This window comes from Micropterus salmoides, unplaced genomic scaffold (genome assembly GCF_014851395.1).
Source record: "Micropterus salmoides isolate LMB-PRFRI ecotype aquatic unplaced genomic scaffold, ASM1485139v1 Ms_hic_scaffold_9, whole genome shotgun sequence".
In the NCBI taxonomy this organism is placed as follows: Eukaryota; Metazoa; Chordata; class Actinopteri; order Centrarchiformes; family Centrarchidae; genus Micropterus; species Micropterus salmoides.
The window spans coordinates 18,006,949-18,020,372 of NW_024044681.1; the positions used below are offsets into that span (position 1 = coordinate 18,006,949).

The 13,424-nt window shown below is 38.5% G+C and overlaps 1 long non-coding RNA gene across 1 annotated transcript in view; it reads right to left on the bottom strand.

Moving 5' to 3' along the window:
* Positions 1-264: 264 nt before the first annotated feature.
* Positions 265-13,424, bottom strand: part of LOC119896124 — a 17,258-nt gene continuing 4,098 nt past the window's right edge. Inside the window, exons 3-6 of the long non-coding RNA XR_005443177.1 lie at positions 11,684-11,793; positions 10,949-11,083; positions 704-789; positions 265-462 (exon numbers count right to left, since the gene is read on the bottom strand). This is a non-coding gene — a long non-coding RNA (uncharacterized LOC119896124). The remainder of the gene's footprint in view (positions 463-703; positions 790-10,948; positions 11,084-11,683; positions 11,794-13,424) is intronic.

The following is a 13,424-nucleotide window of genomic DNA, read 5'->3' on the forward strand; positions in this document are numbered from 1 at the left end:
GCTCGTTAACCTGCCTTCCTTCCTGCTGTCACCTCAAACTAAATAAACACAGAGGCTATCTGCTGTGCATGCACATGTGCACTAACACCCCCCCCCCCCCCCCCACACACACACACACACATATACATAAATACCCACACTTACACTTGCATTCATGCACGTGGATATTTCTTTCTGTGTCGCCTGAACACATGAGCCGAAGGCTCTTTACTTTGAGGAGGACAGATCATATATCTCTTTCTGATAACAAACACACACATGCACTAACTTTGAGCTTTTATTTACCCTGTAGGGAGGATGTTACAGTTAGGATGGGATGCAACATGTCATTAAAGAATCCTGCCTCTCTGACAGTTGAAAACAAGCTGCCGGGTCTCGGCGGACTTTAACCTCTGCTTGGTGTTTTTCAGCGGGTGGCTTATTGGCTCCCAACCGAGGTTTGCAGATGTTGTGACAGGGCAGCTGAGATGTTATGAAAATAAGACATGAAGTATTAGGCCAGGTTAAAATGTAGATGGTGGTGCAGAATCAAAGCCTTCAGGCAAACAATTTCTGAAATAATGATGAAAGTTGTTAATCAGGAGTTTATATATATATATATATATATTTGTTTTACGTTGAGCAAACATGGCTGTAAATATTTCATGAGTAAAAATCGACAGAAAGAGTTCCTCTTAACTTTACTGCCACACAGCAGGCTTACCTCATTGTTTCCCAAAAGCTCTGTTTTCCTCGTCCACACTATAATGCAGGGCCAGCTTTTTCAAATTCATCCATTTTCAAAGATCTCTGATTAGGATGTGAAAATTATGAGAAAAGATGCATTTTTACTTAGTTCAGATGTCTAAGACAAGATACAGTATGTTAAACATTTGATCAAAGCAGTCAGTGTAATGAGTAAATGCCTTATTGCATTGTTTCTAATAATTTGGAGATGAGTTGATTTATGAAGGGATAAGATGTTTCTTTTTTTTAAAACAGGTTTTCCTAATAAATATTCTTGGACATCCAAACTGATTATAAGACGCTGGTTGGCAAAGTTTGACGTCAGCCGATTTTAACATTTCCTGTGGCCTTTAAATCTGTTTAATACCCACTCTGAAACTTCAGCTTTCCATTCCACAAACACAAAACATATCACACCACATGTAACAAACCCACATCAAGGGAGGTTTTTTTCATAAAAAATAATTACATCAACATACCCCCTTTCTATTTTGTTTTACTTTTAAACTTGGGCCCGGTATTTCAACATTAAACTTAGTTGGGCCTCTCCGTATAAGTTTCTTTCATTTAAAAAATAACACAGGAACATGGAGGAGGGGTAGCAGTGGAAGCATTAATAAACAAAGAAGTAAATAATGTTTATTGCAAGCCAGACATCACAGCGGGTTTATGGCTGGACTGTAAACTGGAAGACCCAGCTTAGAATTTACATAATTACTTCCTGGTGTAAATTACTCACCCCCTCCCTCTCCTACTCTTCATCTCTCTACCTCTATATCTCTCTCTCTCTTCTAGGTCATTTCATTAGTCTTCATCCAACAGCACCAATATAAGGTTTTTTCAATTGCATTAAATCTATAGAGGAAGTGTTTTTGAATAGTTTGCCTGTGCCAGTAGCATGCTACCCCATTTATTCATTATTTTTTCAGTAATACATGGTGTCCAAAAATAACTTAATGAAGTTTGGTGTTGATGTGCTGTCCCACAATGTAATGCACAACAGAAAGGAATAAAAAGTGAAAAAACCTTCAGGCAACAGCTCAGAAACAACAACAACAAACATTCACAAATTATTACTATTATTATTTTTATTATATTGTTATTGTGTTGTTTTAAATTTCCGACATTGCAAATTGATCTATTCACATGACTTATAAAAGTTGCTTGGTAGTGGCTTTCAACACATAATGCCACTTAAATTTAGTTTTTTTAAATCAACATAATGAGGAAATGGTTTTAATCAATGCTTTTACCAAGTCACAAAATGTTCATCAGCATATGTGTACAATTTCACCTACAACTAATTTGATTTGCTTTCCCTACAGTTTCTGCTGTTGCAATATAATACCTACTTATTGCAACTAAAGCAACTAGATATTGTTGTTTATTATGATGTTTTGCCACTCAGAGCACTTAAGATGAGGGAAAGATCATGTCCTTTGTTAAATATCGGAAAAAAACTCAACAGTGACTTAAGACACAGCATGTTTACTATATTGACATTTAATCGAAAATGCAATCTTTCCCTAACCTCAACCAAAGTGTATTTGTTGCCTGAACCTAATCACACACAGCACACAGGATCCCACGTCTCAAAGTCCTGTGATTTGTACCACCAACCATACACCTCCCTACAACTCACATGCGGTACAAATTTGCAGCACCTCCTTCACGTACAAAAGATGTCGCCACAAAACATTATTCTTTCCACAGAATGACTTATGGGCTTTTTCTGATCTTCCAGTTTTAACGGTTAATGTTTGGTTCAAGCTACTTCTCGGTTAAGGCAAGTTAAACCAGTCTCAATGGTAAACTGTGGAGACCTCCACAATAAGAGGTTTTGCAGTGTTACAGCAAAGTCACCATGTTACGCTTTTACTTACAGGCATTATTTGCATGACTGCAAGAAGTCACTTATCATAACATGTTTTTTTTTTTACCAATGCTGTTGATCTCCTGGTGATAGTCTCAAGCTAATATGACAATAAAACCAGTGATGGGATTCATTTTTGTTTTGGCCATTTTGTGCTAATAGGATAGCAGACAGCTTAGGGCCGTATTTAAACTGTACTTTACCAATTACATAAAGTGCATCTTATACCACTGGGAAACGGGGACACCCAGATATATTCTTTACTGTTATTATATAGCTTTGACCCAGAAGTTGCATCACAGTTTAACAAGAAACACATTGCATAACTTCCAGACAGGTCTCATTGCTATATTATTTCACCATTATTACTATTTTACAAACATAATCTCATCAGTGTGAGAGTATTCATCGGTCTTGGGACTTGGGAAATGTCTGGAGAGTTTATGTGATGACAAAAGCAAGTTTTAAAAAAAAATTGATCATCAGGAATATTTTGTTTTTGCATTTATACAATGAAACACTGAGATACAGGGAGTGTTTTCTGTCTCTGGTCCAGCATTGAATTGTAAAGCACAGGGTTAGGTTAGTGGAGGTCAGGGAACAAGAGGACAAATTGCTAAATGAAACGTTTCTTCATCTTTAGGTCAGACTCTTTGCATGAGTGGTGTTTATGTCATGGACTTAAGAAGAGCAGTATGGAGGGCTCTGGCCTGTTTGCTATTTGTATTTTCAGCCTTTTTCTCTGTTGTCCCTCTGTCTTTCCCTCTCTCCTAACACTTCATCTCTTCCTCCCCTCTCTTTTTCACTCTTTCACTCTCTCTTTCTCTGTCCTTCTTTCCCACTGGGACGGCCCCTATGTGCTTTGGAGGCCCTCAGAGATGAAACCACACATTGGAGCTGTAGCAGGGGGTAGAAGAAGGCTCCAGAAAAAGCTCTGCTGGCGCTCTCAGCCAGGACACCAGCCAGAAACCAAACTGGATGTGGTGAAACTGTCAAATTACTTAAGGAAACTGCAGCAAAACCTCAGGAGGCGAAAAACAGAGAGGGAGAGGAGAGTTTTTTAATTTTCATTGTGTTGCAATACAAGCAAAGAAAATGGTATTTGTAAAATAATTTATGATTTAGAAAGTTGTCAGTGGGGAGGCCTGGCTGTCAAGGAGCATACAGTATCTTAAAGTATTTAGTTTCCGTAGCTATTATTTTTTTCCAATGTACTTTAAATTGGTTTCTTCACCCAAGTTGCTTTCCAAAATATTTGTAGTTCAGTTAAAAAGGAATTTATAAATGGCATCGATCAAGTGAAGTCCAGCTGGGGACCTTTGTTGCATGTCATTCGACCGTTGTTTCACGTCTGCTCTCCAATAAAGAAATAAAATGCCCCAAAAATACCATTTATTTGAATGAATTGAAATACTAAGTCCACGTTCACATAAAAAATATGTCTGTTTTTGGGCCTGCATTGACCGCAGAAAAGAAAACTTTTTACAAAAAATGATTCTGAAAGTTGAGACATTTGTACCAATCGTGAGGCTGGAACATAATAGACAACAATAATTAGAAGTGTTTACCAATTATTTTGTGAGGGAAATCAACAAAACCACATCCATTTGCAACCCAGTTCCGAAAAACAATGTTTACATACAATACCAATTTGTTTTTCCAGTTGTGTTTTGGAGGAAACATAATTTATGCCTATATACAGTGGCATCACGTCTTTTAAGTGCTTCTACTCAGCTGGAGATGCAGCTTGTTAGAGATATTTACCCCAAGTACATTTTAATTTGTGAAAAGTTTACAAACAAGTGCTTTATGTAGTTTTTATGTTTTTTATGTAGATTCTGAAATTTGCACTGAAATTTTATATAAAAAAAGAATTACTATTGATTTTTAATTATGTTTAACTGATTCCGGTTTCATGTCATTTGAGGGGAAGAAGTAACATGAAAACATTGTAAGAGTTGCCATAAGGGATGAATCAGCTCAAGGCCTGAGTGGATCATTAGGCTGCTATAAGTCACTGCTATATGTTTCAAATAAAGTGTTACCATTTGTGACTGTTTGTGTGTGTGTATGAATGTGGATGTGTGTGTGTGTGTGTGTGTGTGTGTGCGCGCATGCTCTGGCTGCACTGAGACTTCATGCCCAACAGTTATAGACAGCAGACAGTCCAATGCCTCCACCTCTCTATCTCTCTTTAACCCCCCCCCCCCAAACACACACACACACACATACACACCTCTTTCTCACTCTATAACATATAGTAATAATCTGGGCCTCCAAGGCTTCCTGTGTCCTACACATAGCCTGCAAATAAACACAATCATATTCATTTACCCCTACACACACACACACACACAACCACACAAAAGCATTCATTCGTGCACAGCCGTGCTGCAAACATACCCACAGACACACACACACACGCACGCACACACACACACACACACACACACACACACACACACACACACAAGCATTCAGGCATGTGTAGACACACAAACATGCACACTCTATGGCTGAAAGAGGACTCAGACCAAATGGATAACCACTGCTATTTCTTCCCTCATTAAGCAGCAATATTACGACCTGACACTCTGAGAGGCCTGTGGGCTTGGACTCGGTGTCTTGAGGTTTCCACTGTTAAAGAGGGGAATGTCTCCTTCTGTTACAGGAAGAGGGAAGAGAGGAATCAGAGGAGATAACCAACGATTCCACAAAGATTTAATGCCCATATATTAGAGGTTAAATCAAGGAAACTGTGTGTCCACAGGATGATTAAGGTCACAGAGAAGTGGAGGAGCTTTCTTTTGGCAGTCTCTACTTACATTCTCTGTGTTTCTTACAATTAAGCATTCAATTTGCATAATTTCTTTTCCATTCTCAGATCAGGAGCAATTTCAAAATCATTATGACTTCATCATAATTTCCTAAAAACATAATTTATACATGCTTGTTTTTTGCACCAGCAACAAGATGCCAGGTGTAAGTTTTATAGATGTTAATTGGCAGGTTGTTGTTTTTTTAAACTTTTGAACAAAGCTCAGCTGTTTCCCCCTGTTTCCAGTCTTTATGTTAAGTTAAGATGATGGTTCTATAGTGCCATATTTAGCTTACAAACATGAGAGTGGTATTGATCTTCTCATTTAACTCTTGGCAAGAAAGTCAATTAGCATATTCTAAAAAAAGGAAAACTGTCATCAAACTAAGGCTGAAAAGAATCACTTAAACATCACTGGCATTGTTTCATATCCAATTCCATATGCAGGAGGACAAACTCCCTATGGGCTGCACTGCATGTAAATGTTGCTACATCAACTTAACTCACCACACAAGCTGCTGCAGAATGTACGTATTTGTGAATTGGGATGGAGAGAAAGTAGTTACTGGGTGGCCATGCCTCACGTAGGCCTACCAACATGCAAGCCTCCAAAATTTTAAACTTGTTGTGCAAATCTGTGGTTCTTTGTGTCAAACAAATTGTGATAATTCAAGCAGGGAAGGAGATAATGTGGTATCACTGGGATCTCACCAACATGGGACTAAAACAAATAACCAAAGAGTATTTCTTGTTTTTTCTTCTTTTATATATTTGTTTTGTTTAAATACATTCACTTGTATACATAGGAGTTAAATAAATTTGACACTGCCCCTGTGTACACATTAATGTTATGAGGAAAAATCTTAGTTGGGACATATCTGCATAATGTATGTTTGCAGACTTGCTAACAAAAAGCCATGTTTCAGGCTGTACTGAGTAGAGCTTTGTACAGGTATTCACAATTACAAATTTGTTCATTTTCCCACTTACTGAACAGCGTTACAGTAAGTTACAGCTAGACCATTTCTTACATATAAAGAGGTACCATTTACCAATAAGACACTCCTCATAAATGTTTACAAGTTGTGACTAATGGCTTTATTATTGGATAAAATAAATGATCTAATGCCTTATTAACAGTTGTTATCAAAATTGGGTTGTTATCAGAATCAGTAAAGATTATTAAGGTCTTTACATCTGTTGCCACTACAGTATCAGTATTCACTGCTGCACTGGCCTTTGTCTCATCGAGTGAGCAAGCAGTTCACTGTACTACAGTTACTCTGTAGCATCTTTGAATGTGCATCAAGGTGTAAAATGGAATAGATTTTTGGACTTCATATCAAGAAACTTGTCTGTGGAGTACCTTTACCTGTAAGGACCTACACTTTAAATTCATCAACGATACAAATTCAAGGAAAAAGACAATAACTTTCTCAGAACTTTTAGTACTATTTGTGAAGTCATGTAAATTCCCCATTTTCAGCCCCACCGATAGTATGTTTCTGACTTCACCTATACATTCATGTGTTTATAATATCCTTTCCTCTCCCCTCGTCTTCTTCATCTCGGGCGTGTGAAAGGAAGATACCATGGTAGCAACAGAGGAAACATAGCAACCACATAATTGGTGACCAGGATCAAACTTCAATCACGTCGTCCTCTCGGCGAGGCTCTGTACCCTGTTCTTTTCCCATATATCTTGTGCCATAATGACTGTGACACAGCTCTGCTACTACAGGGTTGAGTTGGAATGTATGTAATTGGTTTACAGAAGTTGCATTTAAGAAACTGACATGTCCTCACTGTTGTAGTGGAAGCTAAACCTGCCAAAACTCTGTTTACCAGCCTTTTAGGGTACCATTTAAAAAAAAAAAAAAATCATTAGTATGCAAATACATTAAGTTACAGTAAATATAATTTCTAGAAAATATGTAATGTAATATAAGTTTATTTTGTTTCCTTAGGCTCAAATATACCTATTTTTAATGTGTATCTCTGCATTTTCTATAAACATGGTTACTTTATAAAAGAGAGGTTTACTTTTTGGCTTGCATGAAGAGAAGTATATTGTACTTTTTGTTGCTGTTGGACGAGCATAAATACTTTTCATATATTTTGTGATCAAACAGAGGTTGATTGTGATTAAACATAAATTAGAGCCTATATATATAATAAGTGTTAATCTGCCATTTTATTGATTAAAATTGTAAGCAGGTAACCAGTAAACTCCAAGGGCCAAATATAGTTTTGTTTTTAAGTCTGTAAGCAGGAAAAGGAGGTCAGGAATTTTATGCTTTGATTTCCTTGAACTGTACAGCTATAAAAATCCAAGGACGGGTTTGTTGATTCTAGAAGGTTGAGTCTCCTTCCTGTTATCAAAGACAGACGTTGAAGTGGTGGACAGTTATGTAACACTGAATATCATGGACCTATTGCTGAGCTTAATTCGGAGGCCAAAAAAGAAAGAAAGAAAAGAAAAAAGGATTTGCTTTGATGTAAGCTTTAATGCAATTTCCCCATTTTCAGAAAGCCATTCCCTTCCTCTCTCATTTTGACCTTCTATTGGTAACTACAGTATTTGAGAAATGCTATCTACATTTCTTCTATGGCCGTTGAGCTGTTTCCATGGCGATGGTAGTCTCAAGTTTAGCATCCGAAGTTTAGCCCAGAAGGGGGAGGGCAGCCAACTTCCTTCTTTTTTTTCTTTCTTTCCCCACCGGACTACTGTCTTCTTTTCTGCTTTTTAGATCAAATAGACAAAACAAGAATTCTACAAATGTATGATGATTCAAATGCATTAAAATACGTAAGGGAAGGGAGAGAAAATGTTACAAAAAGCAAGCTGATCGATGAGGAGACACTGTTTCTTCTGAGGCAGTTTGAAATGACTGAACGTTGCTGACCTTTTTACTTCTTTGCCCCTCTATTACTTAGAATCCAGCAGTTTCCCTGAAAAAAAAATTAAATCTCAAACTTTACTACAAAGTGAAACTTGAAATGTCTCTCTGAAGAGAATGGCCACTGATTAATGCCCAATGTGTGTATGTGTGTGTGTGTGAGAGAGAGAGAGAGAGTGTATTACTCATGTTGCGGGGACGTAAATCTGTTTACACAGTCAAAGGGTTAAGGTAAAGTCTAAAGAAAATGAATGCAAGTGAATGTAATGTCCTCTGAAGCTCTGAAACATGGCAATGTGTGTGTGTGTGTGTGTGTGTGTGTGTGTGTGTGTGTGTGTGTGTACGTGTGAACTGAACCAGCCTGCACAAACAGCTAGCTTGCTGTGCTGTTTGGTCGTCCCACCAGACACAGGAAGTTACAGTGTCCCGGACGTCATTGTACTGTGGGACAGAGGTGTCTTTGTCTGGGCCCGAGGTCGCCGAGCAGGTGCTCTGTCTCTGTTCCCTCAGTGTTTCTCTCTCTTTTCTCTCCATCTGTTTTTGCCTTTCTCTCGCTCACTCTCCATACCTCTAACTGTGTTACCCTCCATTAAACTCATGAAATTACAGGCAATTACGAAAATCTTCCTAATATGAAGGTTTCATGGTGTAAGGTTTCACTGTTACTGAAAATCTAGCATCTACTTTGGTGTCAAAGTAAATCTAGCATCTACTTTGGTGTCAAAGTAAATCTAGCATCTACTTTGGTGTAATGCTTGTTAACTTTTATCTCATTTCTGGCTTTTAGTCAAACCATCTTCCAAGCAGTATGCACATGTATGTAATGATTCTGAAACTGAGAATCTCCGTCAGGCTCATTCCCCCCTCAAAAAGCGATCAGTATTTGTTGAGAGAAGAGATGCAGATGGTGCAAATGGTTATGATAACAATTAACTAATTTAAGACATTGATGGTATGTCATTAATTTCAATGTTTGATGTATCAAATTATAAAACCTGAATTGAGACAGCATATTTCCCTAAAATCTCCTTAATACTGTAATAATGAGATTTTGGGATAAAGACCATATGCGCCAAAAACCCAAGGAGACTTGCTGGTGAATAAAAAAATACAAAATTACTCACTCTGGCTTGACATGATTGCAGTTCAAATATTATTTTCGAAGCTTAGAAATAAGAGAGATTGTCCATTGTCAAGTATAAGATCCCAACAGCGGTTGCGTGGCTGTTAGAGGAAACATTACAATAATGCCAAGTGCATTGTTTTGTTCTGGTCTTTGGCTGAAAGCGTAAAATTTGAGCAACAACCGCTATTACTTAAAAACTCTTTTCTTACGAAAGCTTTAAACCAGCTGATCAAAAACGCAGATTACATTTTTCTTACACTCAAAGTTGGAATGGGAACATAATTCTCCCTCTCTCTGTCTCTTGGTCTCTATTTATCAAGCTTTACTTATGGTTTATATCTGACAGCAGCTAGGACACACATGGAGGTATAGGCCTCCTGTTTGCAGCATCACAGATCATCGGCAGAAAAAGAATGGATGGATCGGGACTGTGAAGGGAGTATTGAAGAAGGCAAGTGTACACAGCCACACACAAACACACACACACAGATCCAGGAAAGAGGAACGTGAGAAAAGAACGAGAGGGAGATTAACACACTAATCCAATATCCGATGCTCCTGGATGGAGGAGCGGCTGTTGAATAATGCCTCTCTCTCTCTCTCTCTCTCTCACTTTCTCTTTCACACTCACACACACATGCAAGAAGACACAACATACACATGCAAGATACTGAAGAGGGGGTTCTGAAGGATCCGTCTTGTAAGCATTTCATTGAGACCACATCCTTGGCTAAGCCACAGAAACACACATACACACATACACGCGCACAGCCACAGGAATAGTAATGTAGGCCAGAGGGCTTCGCAGGCCAGACCACTTCTCGCAGGCAACACTTCCACCACAAAATTTACAAGACTTAATATACATTCGGCTGCATTTTTATGTCTGTGCACGTACGTGTGTGTGTGCGTGCGAGTGCATATGCGGTTCAGCTAAACTAGTTCTTGTAGTTCTTAGAGATTCCCTTTCTTGGAAACCATTACCTAAATCACTTTTCACAATGGCTGGCAGGAAGTGAATCCAGAGGGTTTATAATTCACCCTCTCTCACCATGTTTTCAGAGGTTCTGTCCTTTGAGACCTGTTGATTGGCAGCTGGATGCCGCGCTTTGTTGGGTAAGCTAAAAATTCGTAGTCAGTTAATTTGATATTACACATTCCTAAAATCATCGGCTTCTCAAAGCATAAACCAAAAGAACTCTTAAAATGGATGCAGTAAGACAGGAGATATACACAACAAAGGTGCAAATAGCATGATGCTTGAGTCAGCATGGTCACAATGATTAGAATAAGACCCAGGTTGAAAAATACAAGAATTTCCCTTCAGAGTTTCATCGTAAAATTCTACATGTGCATTAATTTTTCTTTTGCTTGATATCACAATAATGCGTTTGGCTACATGAAGTGCCAGTAACTTTAACTAAACTCTGGCATTACTGTCATGTAAGCAGAAATAAACCCACACTATTTGTAAAAATTTCATTTGTATTTCTGGGATAACGTACCTCTGTCTGAAATAATAAATGGTGCAGCTGGTTTCGGCAAAGAGATCTGTGACCTTCGAGAACAGACAGTGCATGACAGGAACTTCACAGGAACAGAAAAGGTCAGCCAACAGGAACACGAGAGTGCCAACAGAGCTAAAAGGAAACATTGAACCGTGGTGAGACATGCCAAGATGAGGTCCTTAACATGCAAACACACACAAATGCACAGGACTCTCACATATCTGAGAAAACAAGACTTGGCCTTTTTTTTCTTTCCCTATAGGTGTGCTATTGTGAGTTGTTGGTTTTTACTGATGGGTTGCTGTGGTGATTTTCCTTGTTGCTCATGATTTTGATTAAACAGATGTATGTTAACAGGAAGGAGAGAGGGTAGGGCTATGTTAGCGATCAGCTGTAGAAAGAGATGTGACCATGTGAAATTTACAAGAGGAAAGTTTCTCGAGAGTAATGTCTCTCCTCTCCTCTCCTGAGCCAGAGAGTGAGCTGGCAGATTCGGCGCAGTAACAGATGTGTGTAACATCATTATTTCAGTCACTGGCACGACCACTGTTGGATTTGTTATACAAAGCTGCTGTAAGTTTATCACAACATCCAGCCTTCACAATTAAACTCTACAAGTCTCCCAGGGTGTGTGAGAGTGAGTACATATTAGTTTTGTGCATGTGTGTGTGCGTGCGCATTCATGGTTTGTTTATATCCTGATGAAGCAGAGTGGCCAGAATGTGTGCATACCCACATAAGCTGCTTGTGTCCAGTATGATGTGTAACCTGGATTTGTTTCTTCTGGCTTTCCACCTCAGTAACAGTTACAGACAGCAAGTCTCTGGAAGTCAACTCATTTCCTGTTAAGGACAGAGAAACTTGGTCATGTAGACTGTCTATATGAAAAGTAAATCATTTTTATGCACACCAACTGCTAACAGCCCATCTGATTTCCATATGTCCATGTTTCTGTTCTGGGGATTTAGTCTGACAGCTTTTTAACCCACAAACAGAAATGTCACACCATTTTTTAGTACATTTTAAGGCCAACAACAAAATTTTAGGATATAATAATATATACAACATCAACCACATTTTATTAATTATGCAATCTGAATATGACTTTATTTAGTCCAATCAGTGTACTGGCTTGACATTGATCCGTTCACCTGACTCCTCTCCTCCTGAGTCTAACAACAAAATGTCATTGTTCAGCATTGAGAAATCTGCCCACATACGCACTCACACACTAAAGACACAGACAAATGCATACACACACACCAGATATACACAAAGCAGGGAACAAACATTTATTAATTTAGCTGACACTTTTATCCAAAGCGACTTACAATTGCTATATATGTCAGAGGTTGCACACCTCTGGAGCAACTAGGGGTTAAGTGTCTTGCTCAAGGACACAAGGGTGGATGGGTCACAGTAGGAGATTGAACCCAGGTTATCCACTGTCCCATCGGCACCCCAAGCAAACACACACACACTGGCGCTGACTTCCTGTGAAGTCATACCTGTTAAATAAGTCTCTCTCTCTCTCTCTCTCTCCTTATCGATTAATCAAGAATATGATTAAAGTCTTAGTCTTTCATAATTGCTTGTGTTGTATACTATCCTAATTAATTTCCCTACTTGTGAAATCCCAAACAAACTAACCTTAATCTCTATTTTCACCTTGAGAATTTCTTTAAAGAACATCCACTGAACTTGTCAACTGGAAGACGGAGGACCCCAAACTATAAGGGGTGGTTTAAATGTTAACCACAACGAGGAGCCCCAAATTTTCAATCTGAGCATTCTGTTCTTTCGTACATTTTTTTACATGATTATTGTCTTGTGATTTGGTAAACTTTTCTGGTCATTTTGTGTATTTCATATTGACATTTATTTCCTGTGTATTTTGCTGAATCAGGTTTGATTTATAAGATTAGTAATGTCACCCACCCTTTATTTTTGTTGAGAATAAGTCTATATGGCTTCTTGAACTCTCCTGTCACATTTGTCAGACATCAGACTTACAGCAAAAGAGATGTGCCAAGTATCTAACATTTGCCCAGAAAGTCAGAGTCTCTGAATCAGATCTTTACTTTTCTTGGCTGCAGTTAATCTCTCAAACTGAAGAAGAGGGCCCATGTGAGGAAACCCATAAGGCAGAGGAGGATAGCATATCAGCTGTGTCTTAACAAGTGGAGGTCAGGATGAAGGTGATGTTCTTCACTATGTAGTGAAATCGTCAGAGGGAAAAAGTCAGTGCAACTGCTGCACTTCAGAAAAGAGAATACAAGATTAGAGAAAGGACATAGATAGGAACGCTTGGACAGAGAGAAGGAGAGGGAGGGATATTAGAGCATAATGTTTTGTAATACTCTTCTGTGTGTGTGCAAGCATGTACGTGCAATTTATTTTCTTATGCATGTACATATGTGTGTCTGTTCTGTGTTTGTGTCAGTACTGAGTGTACGAGACTCAGGCCAAGAGA